This window comes from Protopterus annectens, chromosome 15.part0 (assembly GCF_019279795.1).
Source record: "Protopterus annectens isolate FY-2018-M chromosome 15.part0, PAN1.0, whole genome shotgun sequence".
In the NCBI taxonomy this organism is placed as follows: Eukaryota; Metazoa; Chordata; order Ceratodontiformes; family Protopteridae; genus Protopterus; species Protopterus annectens.
In genome coordinates this window covers 241377491-241396158 of record NC_056749.1, presented here as the reverse complement: position 1 = coordinate 241396158, position 18668 = coordinate 241377491, and the positions used below count along the sequence as shown (strand labels likewise).

Here is an 18668-nt window from a genome sequence, read left to right as displayed (position 1 = left end):
TTTTCTATTTACCATGGATTATCAGTTAATAAATTCCTAACACTGAATGTGTGACAGACCCTTTCAATGTGGAACTTCTAGGAATGTGAACTTTTTAAGACCCCATATGAGGCATGTTCTTCTTAATGAGGTGCACTTGAGAAGTATGCATGCATTACCTCCAAATGTTTTAATGTTTGCTTCTTTTCTTACTAGAATTGCAGAAGCAGTAAATTAGTGTAAAATATTTTACAGATACAGATTTTTTCTCCTTTGAGTGTTCCTTTTTCAGAAAAGTGTGCATCAGTTTAAAATGAAGGCTAAATGTCTATGCAGTTTGGATTCCTTTAATTATAGTGTAATCTATAAAAGGCAAGAAAAATAAGCCAAGGTCCAATCGTTCAGCAAAAAATGGATTAATCACACATAGCTTTCAAGTCACAAGACTCTTTATCAGTGTTACATTCCAAATAAAAATGACTCCGTATTTATAATTAATTCCAGCCTGTCAAATTCTAATACACAATCATATGAGTAAGTAAATATATATATATATATATATATATATATATATATATATATATATATATATATATATATATATATGGATCTAGGACTAAAATAAAGATAGACAAATGTCTGATTTGTGAATGTTTTTGTAGTTTTTTATATATATTTGATATATATATATATGGGGAACCATGCTGTTGCTCGAAATCACGTTTAGTCGAAATGGAAACAGCCAAACACACTTTCGCAAAAGTGCATTTCTACCAAAAATACATTTTCATGAAAGAGAAACAAAACAAAACCCCATAAAAAAAAACAAAAAAGTAAAATAACAGTCATCACGTTTATGCAGGGGGGCTCCCCCCCCCCTACATCACCCCCTATTTTTTTATTCTCACTCTGAGATCGCACTACAGTGGAGAAAAGGGAATATTCCCTTATCCCCACTGTATCACGATCTAAGCAACAACCCCCATTACTCAGTTGCTGGGGTTTTTTTTTACTTTTAACTTTTTCGTGAAAGTGCATTTTTGGTAGAAATGTACTTTTGCAAAAGTGTGCTCAGTCATTTACCTTTCGGGTAAATGTGATTTCGAGCAACAGTATGGATCCCCATATATATGTGTATGTATGTATATATAAATAAATATATATATATATATATATATATATATATATATATATCAAATATATATATAAAAAACTACAAAAACATTCACAAATCAGACATTTGTCTATCTTTATATATAAAATTTACAACTCAGACATTTGTGTATTTTTTTTAGAAGTGGTTTTATAGCATTCTGTACATTCAGGCCAGGATGTCTGTCTGCTCTGAAATAATTAATCCAAAAAAAGATTTTGCAATATCATTTCTCTGGGTTATAACCGTCTATTTTCTCTGGGTTATAACCATCTGTCTGAGTCGAACATTTCTTTCGAATATCCCCTAATATAAAAGTCTCTTGACATCTCATCCATTTTTGTCATAAAACCATGTTCACTAGTGTTGAGTTGACTATCTCGTAAGAGCTGGCTTCTCACAACACTCTTGTAGGTATGTCTGGGGTGTATACTTGCCTGATGTACATACCTTTTCTGTTGAGTAATGAGATAAGGGGTGGGATAGACAATAATAGAATTGGTGAACCTAAAAATATTAGATATATCATGAAGTATAATAGACACACATTTCAAATTAAGGATGTAATTAGGAACAAGTGGGGAATATTACAATTAGATCCTGAAGTAAAGAAAATAGTGGGGGAGTCACCCCCACTTTACATATAAAAGAGAGAAGAATCTTAAGCAGTATCTGTGCTATAAGAAGTAGGTGGAAATCAGCATATTTTAGTTGGTAAGAAAACTACTGTGCCATGTTATAACTGTTCTTTTTGCAAACATCTAAACAAGTGTAATTATTTTACACATCCTATTTCAAATAAGACTTTTTATTTTAGTACCTTTGCCACATGTACTACTGAAAATGTAGTTTATCTTGGTAATTGTGATAAATGTAGCTGTTTCTGTATAGGTAAAACAAATCAGAAACTAAAAGATCATATACCTTTACGTCTTTCGGAGATTAGGAGAAAAATAGACACTAATGCATTAGGAAGACATAGTGGCGACAATCATATTTTTAAATTTAGAGTTTTACAAAAGATTACTTTAGGCAACCGAGGGGGTGACATAATAAATGAGACTGAACTTTCTTTGTATAAGTGGATTAATTACTTCAGAGCAGACAGACATCCTGGCCTGAATGTAAATAATACTATAAAACCACTTCTAAAAAATAGACAAAGGTCTGATTTGTGAATTTTATATATAAAGCTAGACAAATGTCTGATTTGTGAATGTTTTTGTAGTTTTTTTAATATATATTTTATATATATATATATATATATTTATTTACTTAGTCATGTGATTGTGTATTTGAATTTGGTAGGCTGGAATTAATTAGAAATACTGAGTAATTTTTATTTGGAATGTAACACAGATGAAGAGTCTTGTGACTTGAAAGCTTTGTGTGATTAAACCATTTTTTGCTAAACGGTTGGACCTTGGCTTATTTTTCTTGCCTGTTTTGTCGTTTGCTGCTGGCCATTTCAAAAATGCACAATGTGATCCTGTTTATAGCAGGACTGCTCAATTCACTATGATGGAGTAATCCAAAAAACATAGTAGTGCTACAGGTGTCCTGCTGGATAACCTCACATACAAATGCAGCAGTCTGGGGTGGGGCTAATGTAAATTAGCCATATGCTATGTCCTAGAACTGTAACCCACAATCAAAATTGCACAGCAGAGTGATTCAAAGGTGAACTCTAGTACACTGTTATAAAGAAGAGCAGTGAGGAATGAACATGTTTGTTTTATTCTGGGCATCCATTGCTGCCTATGACAACAGCAGGTCTGTCTTCATCTCAGGAGCTAAGTACTGCAGGCATGTGTTCATAGGTGTATGTATGTGTGTCTATCTGTGTATGTGCAGGGGCATGGCTGTATAGGGCTATCCACGTGCATGTGTTGGGGGGACTGGAAGGTTTAAGTATTCTGGTGTATATGTGATCAGTGTATTTTCTTTATATTTTTGAGTTTTGATCTGTATTGCTCAATTTTGTCATTTTCTGTAGTTAGTGGCTTTTACTGATTTGATCAATTTGATTTTGATGTGACCTTCAGTGTTTTTTTATTTTATTTAATTAATTAATTTATATTTTGTTATTTGGGTAAGTGGGTTAATCTGAGGACAGATTTCAGCTATGTCAAAGTCAGCATCATAAATGGATTCACATGCTAAGTTTTATAATTATTTCAAAAGAGACAAACTGTTAATAGTAAATATATCAAAGAGATAAGTTATAGATTGATTCAATGAACATTTCAATATAAGTTAGGAAATATGCAAAATAAATAAAACATTAAGAAGAGCAGATTGCCAAAATATCATTTAGACTTTATAGTTTCACAATGTGATTCAAAAACCATCAATAAAGATGGTACAGTACAGGATATTTATAACATCACAAAGTAGAGTATTTCAAACACTAAAAGCAGGCTTGTAAAATAATCCTTCAGAGGGCAAAAGCAAAAAAGAAACCCTAGTAAAGAGAATGGTCTTGACTCTTACTCTGATGATCAGAAATGGTGGACTGTTATGAATAGTATGTGAGCCTTAGAAACAGAAATTATAAACTAAACAATTTATGTATGGCATTGGCAAAGAGAACTATAAATTTTCCTGTCACTGACAGATCATCAAGTTAGAAGTCAGTAGTGGTTTTAGACTTTATTGCATTGATGAAAGAATATATTTTTATGCTCTTCTAATGGCATATAGGTATAAAGCCCTGACTACAGCCCAGTTGGCCTGGGTTAAATTAACGACTTGGGCAATGAAGCGGTACTGAGGAATGAGTGTGCCCATCCTAGGTGGGAGACCATTCAGTAATGATGCTAAGGGAAGGTATGTTCCTAAGAGAGGAGTTGGACTTTAGTGTAATCAGTGAGCATAGCAGGCACTGATTTATGAATTTAAAGACTGCAAAGGGTTGCTAGGTAGCAATACAATTTATGCTGATTAAAAAAATTGTGAAAGAAGATAATGGAAAAGCACTGAAAAGTGGAGGACAGTTTGAAGGCATTTAACTTTTCCAATAGATAAACAGATAGCAATCCATGCAGAATATGTAATTTAAAGGACAATAAGAAGGCATGTTTTTAGTTTATTCCAAACAATACGATTTTTGTTTTGGTAGAATATCAATTAATTTCTTCCTAGAATAACTGATAGATTTTCATGAAATCATCTTGTAGTGATTATTGATTCTCAGAGGAGTTGTTATTACTTCACAAGATAATCTGTCTCTACATCATGTAATAAAACCTAGGAAAGTTAGATGGAATTTAATCAATTAAAAGAAAAGAAGAAAAAAGAAGACTAAGAATTGATTCTTGGGGACCAGCATAAAAGAATTAGAAGAATCATTGTCAGGACAAGGTGATCCCAATGTTGAACTTGTACAGGCCCATTAAATGTAGTTACTGAACAAGAACAATTGTGTTTTATGGTGAAGCCAGTGGTGAAAAGTTAAGGAGCTGGAGTAAGTGATCTATAATATGAAAATCTCTACTGTTTGTAGTACCTTATCAGCATTGTTGTAGATGAGATTGTTTGCCTGCTTTATAACTTTTCCAAATGGTTTGTGTTTCTAGTACCATGATGGGAAGCGTCCCCATTCCTATGTGATAGTACATTTAGAGTTCATGAAATTAGTATTTCTTCAGTCTTTGATGTTAGTTAAGAATGCTCTTCTCAGCAACTAAAATATATCCAGAACTGCCTCTTTCTGCAGTTCGTAAGTAAATATTTAAGCACCAGTCACCACACTGCAGCAGTAATCAAACGATCCCTACAGAAGAAGTCTGGATAAAATCCGGACGAAAAGCACGTAACACAATTTTAAAGATTTACTCATTTACCTGTCTTCATTTTTTAAGTACTTTTTAATACTATTTACATGTGGAAGTTGGAAATAAAGGATCGTTTGATTACTGCTGCAATGTGGTGACTGGTGCTTAAATTTTTATTTACGTTGTTTGCATTTGAATTTTTGGTTTCTGTTCATCCTTCTGCAGTTCATAAGATGCATTGGTAGCTTATTTAAACATATTTTTCACTTCTTTTTCATTAGTCTTGCTGCAGCTGCTACTTTTTGAATTGTCTTGGTAATATTCCACAATGATCTTGTTTCTGCTTACAAATCCCAGTTTTTCAAGACTTTATGTATCTCAGTCATAAAATGTTATAATCATTTAGTATAGCAATTTCAGTGATATATGTCACTTTTGTCTTTTTGTCTGGACTAATATATCTACTTATATGGCATCTCTTTTCTTAACTGTTCCTGTTGGAGGATTCCATATGATCTGAACTTTAGTATTGTCAATAATACTTTGCAGTTCATATATCCATTGCTTATCATCTTTCTGTATATTGTAGTGTTTGTAAAATCCCAGTACCAAATTATTGTGCCTTTCTGTAAACAAACCCTCAGCCATGACTGCATCACAACCAGCAGCAAGATGTGTGACTGTTTCAAAGACAGTTTTACAGATCCTGCATTTGTCTGTTTTTCTCAATTTTTCGATAGACTTTGTAAAATAACATGACATAGCTCACTATCTTAGGCTGCCAGTTTTAGATTTTCCACTTTTGTTTTAAATTCATGTCTCCTTAACCATTCCTGCATCAAATCTTAGTCAATATGTGGTTGTTCTTCATAGCTGGCACTATATTTCTTGGCTGTGTAATTTTATTTTATTTTATTTTCTTCTTATCCTTTTCTTTATATACTTTCTTTTGCTATCTGGCTCTTTTAGTTGCTGTCTGATTCTCATCCCCTTCTGGTTTGATTCCATTCCCTCTGCTTTTTGAAATATTTCTGCACAGCTAAGGAGATACATAATTGTAGACGTCTTTTCTTTATGCTTTACAATTTTCACAATGTTTGGATCTGATGAGATCAGCAAATATGTATGTAGCCCCATGACTGCACACCTATACAAGTTGTCAGTTTTGAGGATGCCCATACTTCTTCAGAGTGAGGGATATTTAATGTTCGCATTCACTTTTTGTATATATTATCTTATATATCCATTGATAAGCATGATGTACTGTTTTGTTTTGTGCAACTGACTCATTGCTGTCAGATATTAGTCAGCCACACCAACGCTGTAAATTAGAACAAGAAGAGCAAACTGATTTATAGTTTGGACTTTAGTCATAAATGTCAAACCATTTTTATAATATTAGCTTTAGTCTTCTTTTTTCGCATTTGCTCATATTTTATTGCTAACTCCTGATCCACTCCCTAATGTTTATACTCCCCTTCCTTTACAGATTTCTTTATATCAAATTCTTCTCCCAGGCTGATATTTTATTTGGACTTTGGCTTTCCTGCTATAAATGTAGCTTTTGCACATTTATCAGGACCAAATGTTATTTGTATACCATCTGAAAACATTGTAACCATTTGTAGCTGAGCTTTCAGATCCAGAGTCTCTTGAACTATACAATGTTAAATCATCTATAACAAGTAGATGAGATGTCTTTGAACAAATTTTGTTTCTTAGAGTTAAACTATAACTGTGGCCTAGTCTATAAAGTAAACATCTCAATGGGTTAGGGCAAGGCAAAACAGCAGTGGTGGCAAAGAATCACTCTGGAATGTCCCTCTTTGATTTTTTTCCCCTGGATGATATTTTGCCTTTTTATCATGGCTCAACTACAAAGAGGTTTGGCACTGTTTTATTGTCACCGGAATGTAATTGATCAATGTGGGATATATCTTGTACATCTGTAAGCATTCTATTTCCCATGACTGTGGGATGCTGTTGATTTTTTTTATGCCATTTGTCATAAAAGGAGATATTGCCAGCCCAGCTATCTAGACTTTTGTAAATAATATGCAATTTATGAATATCAGCATGATTTATATAGAAATGTGACAGAGAGATACTGCCAGCACAGCTGTCTGGAATTTTGTAAATGGTCATGTCATTTGTGAATGTCAACATGCTTCATGTAAGATGCTTGTGTTACAACCTTATTAGAACTGTCTGTTATGTGTATATCAAACTAGGTTTGTACAGACATGTGTTGAGCAGGGTTTACAAAGTACTGAGCTTAAAAGATGTATCCACAGTGTACCCTACTGGAAAAGAACAGAACTGTATATACACTGTTGTAACTGTTTATATATATATATATTTTAACAGGAGAAATTGAAACACAAAAGGTTAACTTCAGAAAAATAGCTGAAATTAAATTACTTTATGGCAGCAAGGAGACACAGTGTATAAAACTATGGAATTTTCTGCATTGTATTGCAAGTGTTTTATATCCAGTAAGTATCAAGATTTGAGGAAAAGCCCTTGCATATAGATTTTCACAGGTAAATACTGAATTTTACCAGCTGCATCAATGGTTGTTTTTCACTTGGGATAGAATCAGATTACAAGAAATGATGTCCTTTTGCAAGCTATCCTTGCAGTAATATTTGAGATATTAATTTGGGAAGACTCTTAGTGAGAGACAGCATGCTGTAGTCAGTCTTGGACCTGACCAGAAGACCCATTCAACACACATCTGCCTTGCTTTCTCTGAAGTAAGTTATTAGGGTACAGTAATTCTCTTAGATACAGCCAGTATAGCAAAGTATAGCTTAGATGTTTTTCTTTATTTATTTGAGACTGTCCTATACAGCCAGTATAGCAAAGTTTAGCTTAGATGTTTTTCTTTATTTATTTGAGACTGTCCTACAGTGCTGTTTTAATTATTTCCTGTGATTTGTGAACTCTGATGCAACTGTAATTATATATTGAGTACTGCCTTGTTCTTTTATTATTATTTATTATTAAATATATTTAAACATTTCATTGTGGCTGATCTTTGTGAGACATATTAAGTTTTGGGAGTACTTGCATATTTATTTGTTGACACTGTGGACCACTCCTAATAGCCTTGCTCTTGGTCAAACTACCATTTGTATTGATAGTAACATTACACAGTAAGATTAGACACCCTTTGTTTAGGGTCTTAAAGTAGCTGATAAAATGTTGGCTGGTGGCAGTAATAACTACCTTATAGTTGGGGCAGAAGGGGGGCATAACTAGTAACCTGTGCCAGCCTTTCCCAGGTGTGTGTGTGTGTGTGTGTGTGTGTGTGTGTGTGTGTGTGTGTGTGTGTGTGTGTGTGTGTGTGTGTGTAAAACAAATCTCAGTGTGTGTGTGTCAGCTTCTTGGGCAGGGACATGAAGCACTGGTTGGACAGAGAGGGTGCTGGAGGTCTTGGTTTGGCCACTCAGTTGAGATCTCAACTGTATAGCTGTGCTAGTAGGGAGCCTTTTTGGGGATCTGGAGAAAGAGGGGGAAACTAGACCAGGACTGACTGTGGTTTCTGTGTGCCCTTAAGAGAAACTGCACTTGATGCAGAGATCTGCATCTGAAAATATTGTCTGTGTACCTGTCATCCTTTCGGTGTACATCCCCCACTGGTACTAGTGGTAAGGATTGAGGCTTCTTGAATACGGGACCAGTGGTGGGGCATCACACCATATATAGATTCTTCCTTTTCTTGTATCTTTCTATTATGGCTTTAATAGATGACTATAAACTTTGTCTGCATCAGTTCCAATATATAATTTATACGTCAGAAATCAAGTTATTGGTCTATAGCTCTTAGTATGGCATGCAGGTTCACTGTATGGCATGCAGGTTCACTGTTTTGTACATAGTTAATTTCTACTCAGAGGTAAATTATTTCTCAAAAGATTTCAATACCATTAGGCAGAAATCAGGTAATACATCTTGATGTGGGAAGGGCAGGCACATTCAAGAGCTTTTCTTAATATTTTCTCCATTTGTCTGGCCGTTACGTCCTCCCATTTTTAAACCTCTATATTAGAGCTTCTTACTCTTTCTTTAACTTTGTGTTCAGCAAGATCTTCATTAATGCTTCAGCAAAATCAGAGCAGGATCTTGGTCAAATGTGGTCCTAGGCAGGTTAATGTACCCCCCCCCACAACTATTCTGGTGTCCCATTGCTTGTCTCATTGCTCCCCAGTTACCAATATGCATTGCTAAAAAATGTAAAAAAAACAAACACTATTTTCTTTACTTTTGAAATGAAGGCAAATATATGGATTGAATTTAAATCTTTTAATTTAAATGCCCTTTGTTGACCAGGTTAGTCCCACTTGGCTAGTAATGACTTTCAGGAGAGAACCTTGGTTATATTTATAGTACTAGCAGAAATTTGGCCAGGGCATTGGGAACTTTCCCCTACTCCTTTTGATAGCTCATGTGAATGTCACACCACCTTCCATTAACACAGACAACTGGAGCATCAGTTTTAACACATTTCCTAAATACGGCACACTCAAGACTGCAACACCCCCTCCCCCACTCAAAGTGCACTGCAGAATCAGGGATCCATATTCATGGTGTAGGAGTAGAACCTACAGTCTTCTGTACCAAAGGCAAGTGTTCCACCTTTTATCCTAGTAACACTGCTTTGAAATTCTATAGCACAAACACTGATGACAATTTCCTTCACAGAAGAGTTGCACATTGAAAATAGACAGCATGAACAACCGTGAACGTATTTTCCCTTGAAGCTCATGAAAATGCACTGAAACTTGCAACGAAGCTGAGATCTCTTATAAGATCCTCCAAAGCTAGCTACAAAACAAAATCACCACTGATTCTAGGGACAACCACAAAGCATTCTGTAGCTATGGCAAGAATCTCAATGGCAACACCCAGATCTACTCTGCGTTATAGCACAATGGCATGAAAATTACAGAACCAACTTGTATATTGCCAACACCCTGGCAGATAGGTTCAGTGCTAACTTTACCCCCTTCTCACCCCCCTAAAGGGCCCATATCTATACAGGAAGAATGCAGAGTCCCTGTAATCACAACTAAGCAGGTAAAAGCTGCACTCTCTAAAGCACAAAACACAGTATCCATGGGACTGGGCAACATCCCAGGCTGTGTTTTACATGAACATCAGAACGAACTGGCTCCCCACCTAATCACCATGTTCAATTATAGTCTCACATCAGGCTTTGTGCCCACTGAATGGAACATAGCAACAGTTATCCCACTGCACAACGGGGGAGCCACCACTTATCCCAGTAACTATCACCCTATTAGCCTGACGAGCCTGGTCTGTAAGGCCATGGAATGTATCATCATGGAACTCATAAACAAAGACATTGGTAACATCCAATCTCTGGACCCCACCCAGTTCGGGTTTGTGAAAGGCAGATCATGCCTCCTGAACCTGATCGACTTCTTTGAGGCAGTCACCAAAGCTATTGATAAGGGTAAGGTGGTTCGCACAGCCTATCTTGGCCTCGCCAAGGCTTTTGACACCATCATCCATTCTGGAATTATAGCTAAACTCACTAGACTAGGTATAAATCCCTACATCACAAGATGGGTTGTCAATTGGCTCACTGACAGAACCCACACTGTAAAAGTTGCAGACTCCAAATATGGCTTCAAACCAGTGACAACTGGAGTACCACAGGGTTCAATCCTGGGACCTCTCCTATTTGGTATCTACTTCTCTGGAGTACAGGCTAACACAGAAGACCTTTGGCTAACTACGTTCGCAGATGACTGAAAACTAGGAGCCATAGTTGTGTCCCCAAATTATGTGGACATCCTACAGAAGGGCCTCACTGAGACAGATGCCTGGTGTCAGAACAATGGCCTCAAGCTCAATGCCAAAAAGTGCATTGTCATCCCCTTTATTAAAAACTCTGTACCCATGAACTACCACATAGGTGGCAGTCTACTTAATGCCAAATGTGTGATAAGTGACCTGGGGACCCAGGTGGACAGTAGTCTCTCCTTTGATAATCACATCGCCACAGTAGTCAGGAAATCCTTCTACATGGCACTCCTCATCACAAAAGGGTTCTCATCTAGGAAAAAAGAGGTCATTGTTCCCCTCTACTTGACACTCACTAGACCCATTATAGAGTGCAACACTCCTTTTGGAATGTACCTCACAAGACATCTGCAGCAGCTGGAAAGGCCACAGAAGTACCTCACAAAGAGGATTACTGTCAAACAGATGCCCTACACTAACTGTCTTAACAAAACTCCGGCTTTACTCCATAGCATATTGCCTACTCCATAGTGATCTCTGCCTAACATATAAAGTTATGTCAAACCCAGTGCTGTTGGACATGCTACACCTAAAGAAATCCCAATGCCTCCAAGCTACACTCTCTAGAGACCTAAACCTTGTCACCACAATAAACAGGACATGCTGGAGTGATAGATTCCTGTCCCAGAGACTTCCCATACTCTGGAACAAGATACCCATCTATGTCAAGCAACGTTCCTCATTAGCACTCTTCAAGAAAAATCTTGATAAGTGGATGGGAAATAGGAAATATACCCCGGGGATCACTTTGGTGGTTCTGCTCGAACGGGGCACAGGAAAATAGCTTTCTTAGGTGGCGTAAGCCAGGGAACCTTGTTGGCTAGGCTTACTTAGGCCCTTGGGCCAATAGCCTAGTACCTACCTATGAACCTATTACTTTAAAATGCACCCCAGCAGTTTTGAAGATTATTTCTATTAACTCATTCACTCCAATGGAGCTCAGGAAGTTTGCACCGTAACTTCCGGTGGGTGGAGCCTAAGCCTTTTCACAGAATCAAATTATGTCCTCACACTTGAATCAAATGCTCATATCTCTGGAACCATAGGGATTATTAAAGAAGTATAAATGGCAAACTCTTCAGCACAAGCTATTCTTTAGGTTATAGGTCTTAAACTGAATTTTATAAGTCACAGTAAACAGTAAATATTACATTGTTATATTTTGCAAACAGCTTACAATATCTCAGCAGCCACTTAAGTTACACACATACTGTCAGCATCATTTTATTCATCTGAGTGCTTTCATATGAGGCTAAGGAGTCATGTCTGTATTACTTGTTTGTTGAGATATTTAGAAAAATTTGAAAATTATATCTATTATAAATTAATATCATAAAAGTGACAGTTAATATCTATTTACCTGCATTAGACAGAAGTTAAATATTAATGCAGTTACATTTGCTATTGTGTAAGCTTTAAGATGAAATCATTTAAAACCTTGTACATATCATGGTTTTGGAATCATTGATACAAATATAAACAAGCAATATTTGATGCCTAGTGGCATCAGTAGGAGTTAACTGCAGATGCACCTGGAGGCATCACTTGGATGTAATGAGTTAAGCAGTGAAACAAAATGTATGGACCAATAAAAGATGGAATTAACCAAGTCTGGTAGTTTGATGTAGAGGATTAAGGCTGTTGTCCCCTGTAGCAAATGTACAGGGTTTGAGCCTGAGCAAGTGAATTAACATGTCATCATTAACTAGGGCATTTCACACACACACACACACACACACACACACACACACACACACACACACACACACACACAGACACACCATTTGCTGGCAGCACTTCGTTTATAAAGGAAAGCAGCCATTTTCTGATCGAACTCATTCTTGTAGTAAGCAGTCCAACTTGTGTTTGAGAATGGAGAGTGAAGTTCCGATATAATGGAGCACTGAGATTCATTCTCTAGTGGAAAGCAACAACAATTCATTCTGCAGTCCGACATACTCTTGTAAAAGTGAAGCTCCAATGTGTGTTTAAATCTTGTGCTTTGTTGTGCGTGTGTATGTCATACTAAAGATGAAAACAGTGTGTGTCCTTAAAAAAAATTGTTTTTAATTATAACTTAAATGTTGTGGTAGCCCCTAGGGCCCCCAAGCCAGTGAACCCTAGACAACTGGCTAGGTTGTCTAGTGCTGGACCTAGCTCTGAGAAAAATGTACTTATTTTTTTATTTTGTGGTGGTGTTTCTATTGATTTTGGTAACTCCTGAACTGTTTTAGTATTGTGTGTTGCTTTTACCACATCTACCTTACTGAGATGTTTAATGCTCCGTTTCCCTTTCTGTATTCTTCTATGAGTGATACTTATTTTAGTTGCTTTACAGTTTCCTCTATTCACTGCTTCTATTGTAGCATTCTGCCTTTTCCCTTCCTTTCTCGTTTCTGTATGTTTTGTGATAACACTTCATCTGTTATTTGTATTCCTTTTATTTTTGTTATAACACATGAATTTCTCTTAACAGTTCCAATTACTGTTGTTCATCTGTTTTACCAGCCTTTAAGATGCTGGGTCTTATTTAATTTCTGTAATCTATTTCTTTTATCAGTATTAATATGTCTATTCATCTCTAATAAATTAAGTAGGCCTTCCCTTGGATCATTTTTTTATGGACTGAGGACATCATTTTTGATTGTTTTTTCTTACTCTTTCCCTTGTGCAATTCTAAATGGACTTTCATGCCTGTATCCTACAGAAGGTTCCAGAACATTGACCTCTAGCATATCTTCTTCAGATACATCTTGCACTGTCGGCTGCTCCTCTGTCTGGGTACTCATTGGCTCATCGTGTTGCGACATTGCCTGTATTGGGGTTTCTGCACTAAATCCTTCACTTTATAGATGGTCTACCACTTGAATATCTATTTGCTTAATTTCCACCTGAATAAATGTCTTACTTTCAAATACCACCCCCTTTGTGATCTTATTTTTAATCTGAAATTTATCATAGATAGGTGTCTGCGTCTGTATTTATCTTCAAATATCTTTGGAGCAGTAGATTGGTCGTCTGGTCTAAAAATCTTGTTAGACTGGATCTGGGTAAGAATTCATAGATTACTTTATATAGAATTATGCTGTTAAGGATACATGTGCAATTTATCCATAGAATTCACTATACATTTGAATGGTATGCTTTGAAAGGGGATTCAGAGAGATAAGGTTTCCATTTACTTTACAGTATTCCAGTAAATATTAAATATGTGAGTTGGAAAGTAAGCCGCCTTACAGATAATGACATTCATAAATAATCTAGGTGAAACTGCTGTTGAAATACTAAATTATTAGAGGTCAGGTTTAGAAAAAAAGAATTAAATAGCTTTTGATGGAAAGAAATTAAAGTCAAGCTGTAGCAGACAGGTAGATCTGGACTCAGAAGTATTAGACTGGGAGCTGGGGCAAATGGGCAGAACATTGCTGATGAGGGGGGGTTGGAGAAATGGTGAAAACATGTTAAGAATATGAACATCATCAATAAACATGGTTTATTGTCGGGCTCTACAAATGAACTCTCTTTTGGTTTATGAGTAACAGGCTTTTATTGATTTTTGTCCATTGTGCTTTTTGGTTTCCCTGATAAAAACTTGTATTAATTTTCAGTAAGAAAAATGTGCAGTCTTCTCCTCCCTTTCCTTCTCTGCAGATGACCATTAGATACTACCAGCTCCTTTCCTTTCTCATCAGGTCTGCTGGACATATCTTAGCCATTGCTGTGAGATTATGGATGCTGATACTGATGTAGGATTGTACTGCTGCCTCCAATTGTGCCCACACCCACTGCCTCTCTTGCAAGCACTACTGCAGCTGTCTGTGGGAGGTGCATGCATACTTCCTTGCATTTGCAACTTCCTGACCAAGTGGTAAAGCACTTGCTGTGAGGAGCTCACCCGGTTCTTAACTGTTGTTATTGCAAAGAGGCCTGGGCTTACCTCCCTCTTCCCAGGATAGGTGAACCAGTATTGCTTGCTTAAACCCTGCTTTCCCTACCCAGTCCCTCTAGTGTCCGGCTGCTAGTGAATCATGGGTCATTTGGGGCACAGTCAGGACTTTATCCGTCTACACGACGGGGTTTGGTGTGTGTTTTTCTTTTTTTGGGCATTTTTGTCTTTCATTTCAGATAAGTAATTAATGCATTTTCTTTTGTTCTTCTTTTCTGCAGATGTGTTTAACCTCTCTGAGTTTCTATTCACATCTTGGCAATAACATTCAGTTTAGAACTCTCTAATTTTTGGGGTCTGTTGCTCAGAAATATTCTGTGTAATCTTTAGCACTTACTTTCTCTCTATCTTTTTTTTTTTTTTAATTTCCTGAACTTTGCTTTCCTTCTGTTTTCTTTTCCTCGTTGTACTGCAACTTTTGTACCTATACGTTTCAGGTCGGCATACCTTATCCATTTTATTAGAATTATTTCATTGGATTCCAATACATGATAAGCTTGTTTATAGTTAGCACTGAGCAAGCTATGTATGTAATCTGGTGTATTTTGTGTAATCATTAAGTACACAATGTTATTTTCCTAGCACTTAGAGTATTGTGGTTCCTTGTATAATTATTTGCCTTAGTTTTATTTATATATGATGTACCTGGAACCCTACTAAGTAATTGTAGTTTGTGCCGCCAATCTGCAAAAGGTTCAGTCAATGACTTGGGAATATTTGAAAAAATATATTCAATGTCAACATAACTGGTTCTGGTTTTTCTGGTAATATTGTGCAATGTTTTTTAACTGTTTACACTTTAGGCATTTAATATTATTCATAAATGCATCATTATTTTTGAATGTGTCACAGGCACTGAATTTAATTGTTTATTTCTTAAGACATCTTTCTTGGCATGGTTGTTAAATTGCTCCATGTTTTAATACTCTGAGAAAGGCTGGTATTATAATGATATAGCATAATGCACAAAAGGGACTAAGTTACCACATAATATGCAGGACAGTGTATTTATATTCACATCTATGCATCTTCACAGATATGCTACCACTCATGAAGATTGGAGCTTAAAAGGAGATACTAGGGTCTAATGACAGCAGTAAAAAATAATGTCACTAAAAGAGGTTTAAAATTACAGGCATAAGCCACAGAAAAAAGAAAAAAAAAACTATAACAAGCTCTCTTTACAGACACTCCCAGGAATTGGTTTATTTTACCCTGATAAGAGCAAACACCAGATAGAGTGAAACAGAGTACAGGAGCAAGCAAATGAAGTCTCTGGTGGCTGCATTATTTCAGCTGCACTTATGGTGGATGAATCTCAACTCCCTGAGGCTTAACATCCAAAGGTTGATTACCAGATAATGTCAGTATCTCCACTGACAGGCATTGTCAGAAAATCATGTAGCCACTAAGTGCTTTTTCACAGTATTTACTCTCTCCCTGACAATGTGACAGTGGAGTTAATTATATTACCTATGGGGTAGCTTACCCCTGCAAAAAAGCTGAAAACTGTGTTTTGGGGGATGTTTTTTCAGGGACTTGTATTCGAGGAGTTAGTGCTTCTGAAGATTGCCAATCATCAACTCGTAGTGAAAGACATTATTTCAAGTAAAGCAAAATATTGACTCTAAGATGGCAGTGCTTAAAAGTGGTTTCTCACCTACCAACCTGCAAGAAAAGTGAAGAGAACTTCATTAAACAAAATTCACATTGAAAAAGTTCTTTAAAAATATGATACGATAAGCTATCCTCCTAAAAACAGCCTAAACTTACTACAGTGGCAAGAGCAAACTTCAGACAGAGTCGGTCAGCAGAGTAGAAATCAAAGTTCCTAATTGTAACTTTACTCCAGATGAAAATAAACTGCTTATTATTAAGCAGATTTTGCCAAAACTTCTTTCCCTGCATTGTTCAAAAGCTGCTAGAGAATAAAGACCAGCAAGTTCTCCCTCATGTCTACAGTCTCACAAATTCATCTCATATCTGTTGCTATTTTGTCATTTTCAAACACTTGGGCTTACAATCCAATCTTACAAATTCAGCTGGCTTTATTAGTTCCTTCTGTACTCAGACACTGACATGAGTCTATAAGGTACTTTTTGCCAAGATTTATTTTTAAATTGGTCCACAGATTAGTAAACTTACTTCATTATTAATATTAAAATTAAATGCTGGGCCTGCAATACAAGAAAAGGAGGGAGGGAAAGCTGATCCATTAGTAGTCTGACTTTAACAGCACTAAATTAATTATGTAAAACAACCAATTATCTACAAAGGATGTTCAGAAACTAGTATTCATACTGTTTTAGTCTGCAGCACTTTCTGCCCAGACCAGAAACTTATGGCACAACTCTTCCTTAGAAATCCTTCAGTGTGTGTGTGGGTGCTTGACTGAAATTTCTGTTCAACCACCTAATATTAAGGTCTGTCATCTACTAATTTAGCAGAAATATTGCTCCAGATTGTAAATTCATTTGAAAACAAATTAGTTCTGCTATATACATACCTGAACCTAGTTAAAGACAAATGCCTCCATGAGATGAACTGGTTTCTTTGTACTTGTATGATTTTATTTTTAATAACATTTTTCATAATTAACAAAGCATTCAATAAATTCACATCATTCTTTCTTGTAGTTAATTACACTGTATTTTATTATTTCTTGGCAGACTTGGAAGAAATACTGGTTGTTTTTTCACTGGAAAGGAAAAAGCTGTGGGATTTTCTTAGACGAGACTGTAAGTGATGTACTTTTATATTTCCATTTTTTGCTTTTCAAATCAGTTTCAGTATTCATCCTCACTGGCAACAGTGTTATAGTGCTGCCAGCTATAATTGGGAATTCCTGAAACATGCACCTGATACAGAAAGGAACTATCCAATATTTAATCTTTCAAATGTGCTGTGTGTTATATAGTAGTATGTCTGACTCTTGGTAGTCACTCACTAGGTGCATATTTATAGGTTAATAGGTAGGTACTAGCCTATTGGCCCTAGGGCCTATATAAGCCTAGCCAAAAAGGTACCCTGGCTTTCGCCACCCGAGAAAATTATTTTCCTGTGCCTCTGTTGAGCAGAGCCACAGAGGTGATCCCCACGGTGAATTTCATATTTCCCATCCAATCATCAAGATTATTTTTGAAGAGTGTTAATGAGGAGCTTTGTTTGATATAGATAGGTAGTTTGTTCCAGGGTATGGGAAGTCTCTGGGACAGGAATCTTTCCCTCCAGCATGTTCTGTTTATCGTGGTGACAAAGTTTAGGTCCCTAGAGCATGTAGCTTAGAGGGATTGGGATTTCTTTAAGTGGAGCATGTCCAACAGCTATGGGTTTGACACAGCTTTGTATGTTAGGCAGAGAGCACCTCTGAGTAGGCAATATGTAACATTTAGATGTTATGTCACCTGCATTAAGGATAAGATGAATTTTTGTCTGTGGTTCCTCACATGTTTTAAGGTTAAATGAAATGTAACTCTTATTAAATACCCATAAATGGGGAGCCCTACAGACAATCAACAACTACAGGCAAAAGTAGAGCACAATTTATAGCAGAGTGTTAATTAAGCAAAGCATAACAATGTAGTCAGTCCATGGTACATAAGAAGTATTCTCTTCCCCAACAGCAATGTTAGAATTCCTCATTTTCAATTAATGACTTGACTAACAAGAAGCACATGATGGCTATTTTTCCAATTGCTTAGGATAAAATTTGGTAGATTAAACATGGGATTGAGTACTACAAAGTTTGATTGGTTTGTGCAGGCACATTCAACCTTGCTTTATTTAAATAATACACAAATGGATATAGAGGTGTTATTCCCATCTATATTCAAAGCATGCTTCAAAAAGAATGATGGACTTCCCTATTGAAATATCAGCACTTATAACGTGTGGACACAATGAAAATAAACAAAATCTAGGAGAAGAGCACATCTAGAACACCGCTCTTCTCCTTTAAACACCTTTCTTTTGCAGGGGA

At 36.3% G+C, this 18668-nt stretch overlaps 1 long non-coding RNA gene across 1 annotated transcript in view; it reads left to right on the top strand.

Moving 5' to 3' along the window:
- Positions 1 to 17432, top strand: part of LOC122790053 — a 526580-nt gene extending 509148 nt beyond the window's left edge. The window contains exon 2 of the long non-coding RNA XR_006362911.1: positions 17359 to 17432. This is a non-coding gene — a long non-coding RNA (uncharacterized LOC122790053). The remainder of the gene's footprint in view (positions 1 to 17358) is intronic.
- The last annotated feature ends 1236 nt before the right edge of the window (positions 17433 to 18668 follow it).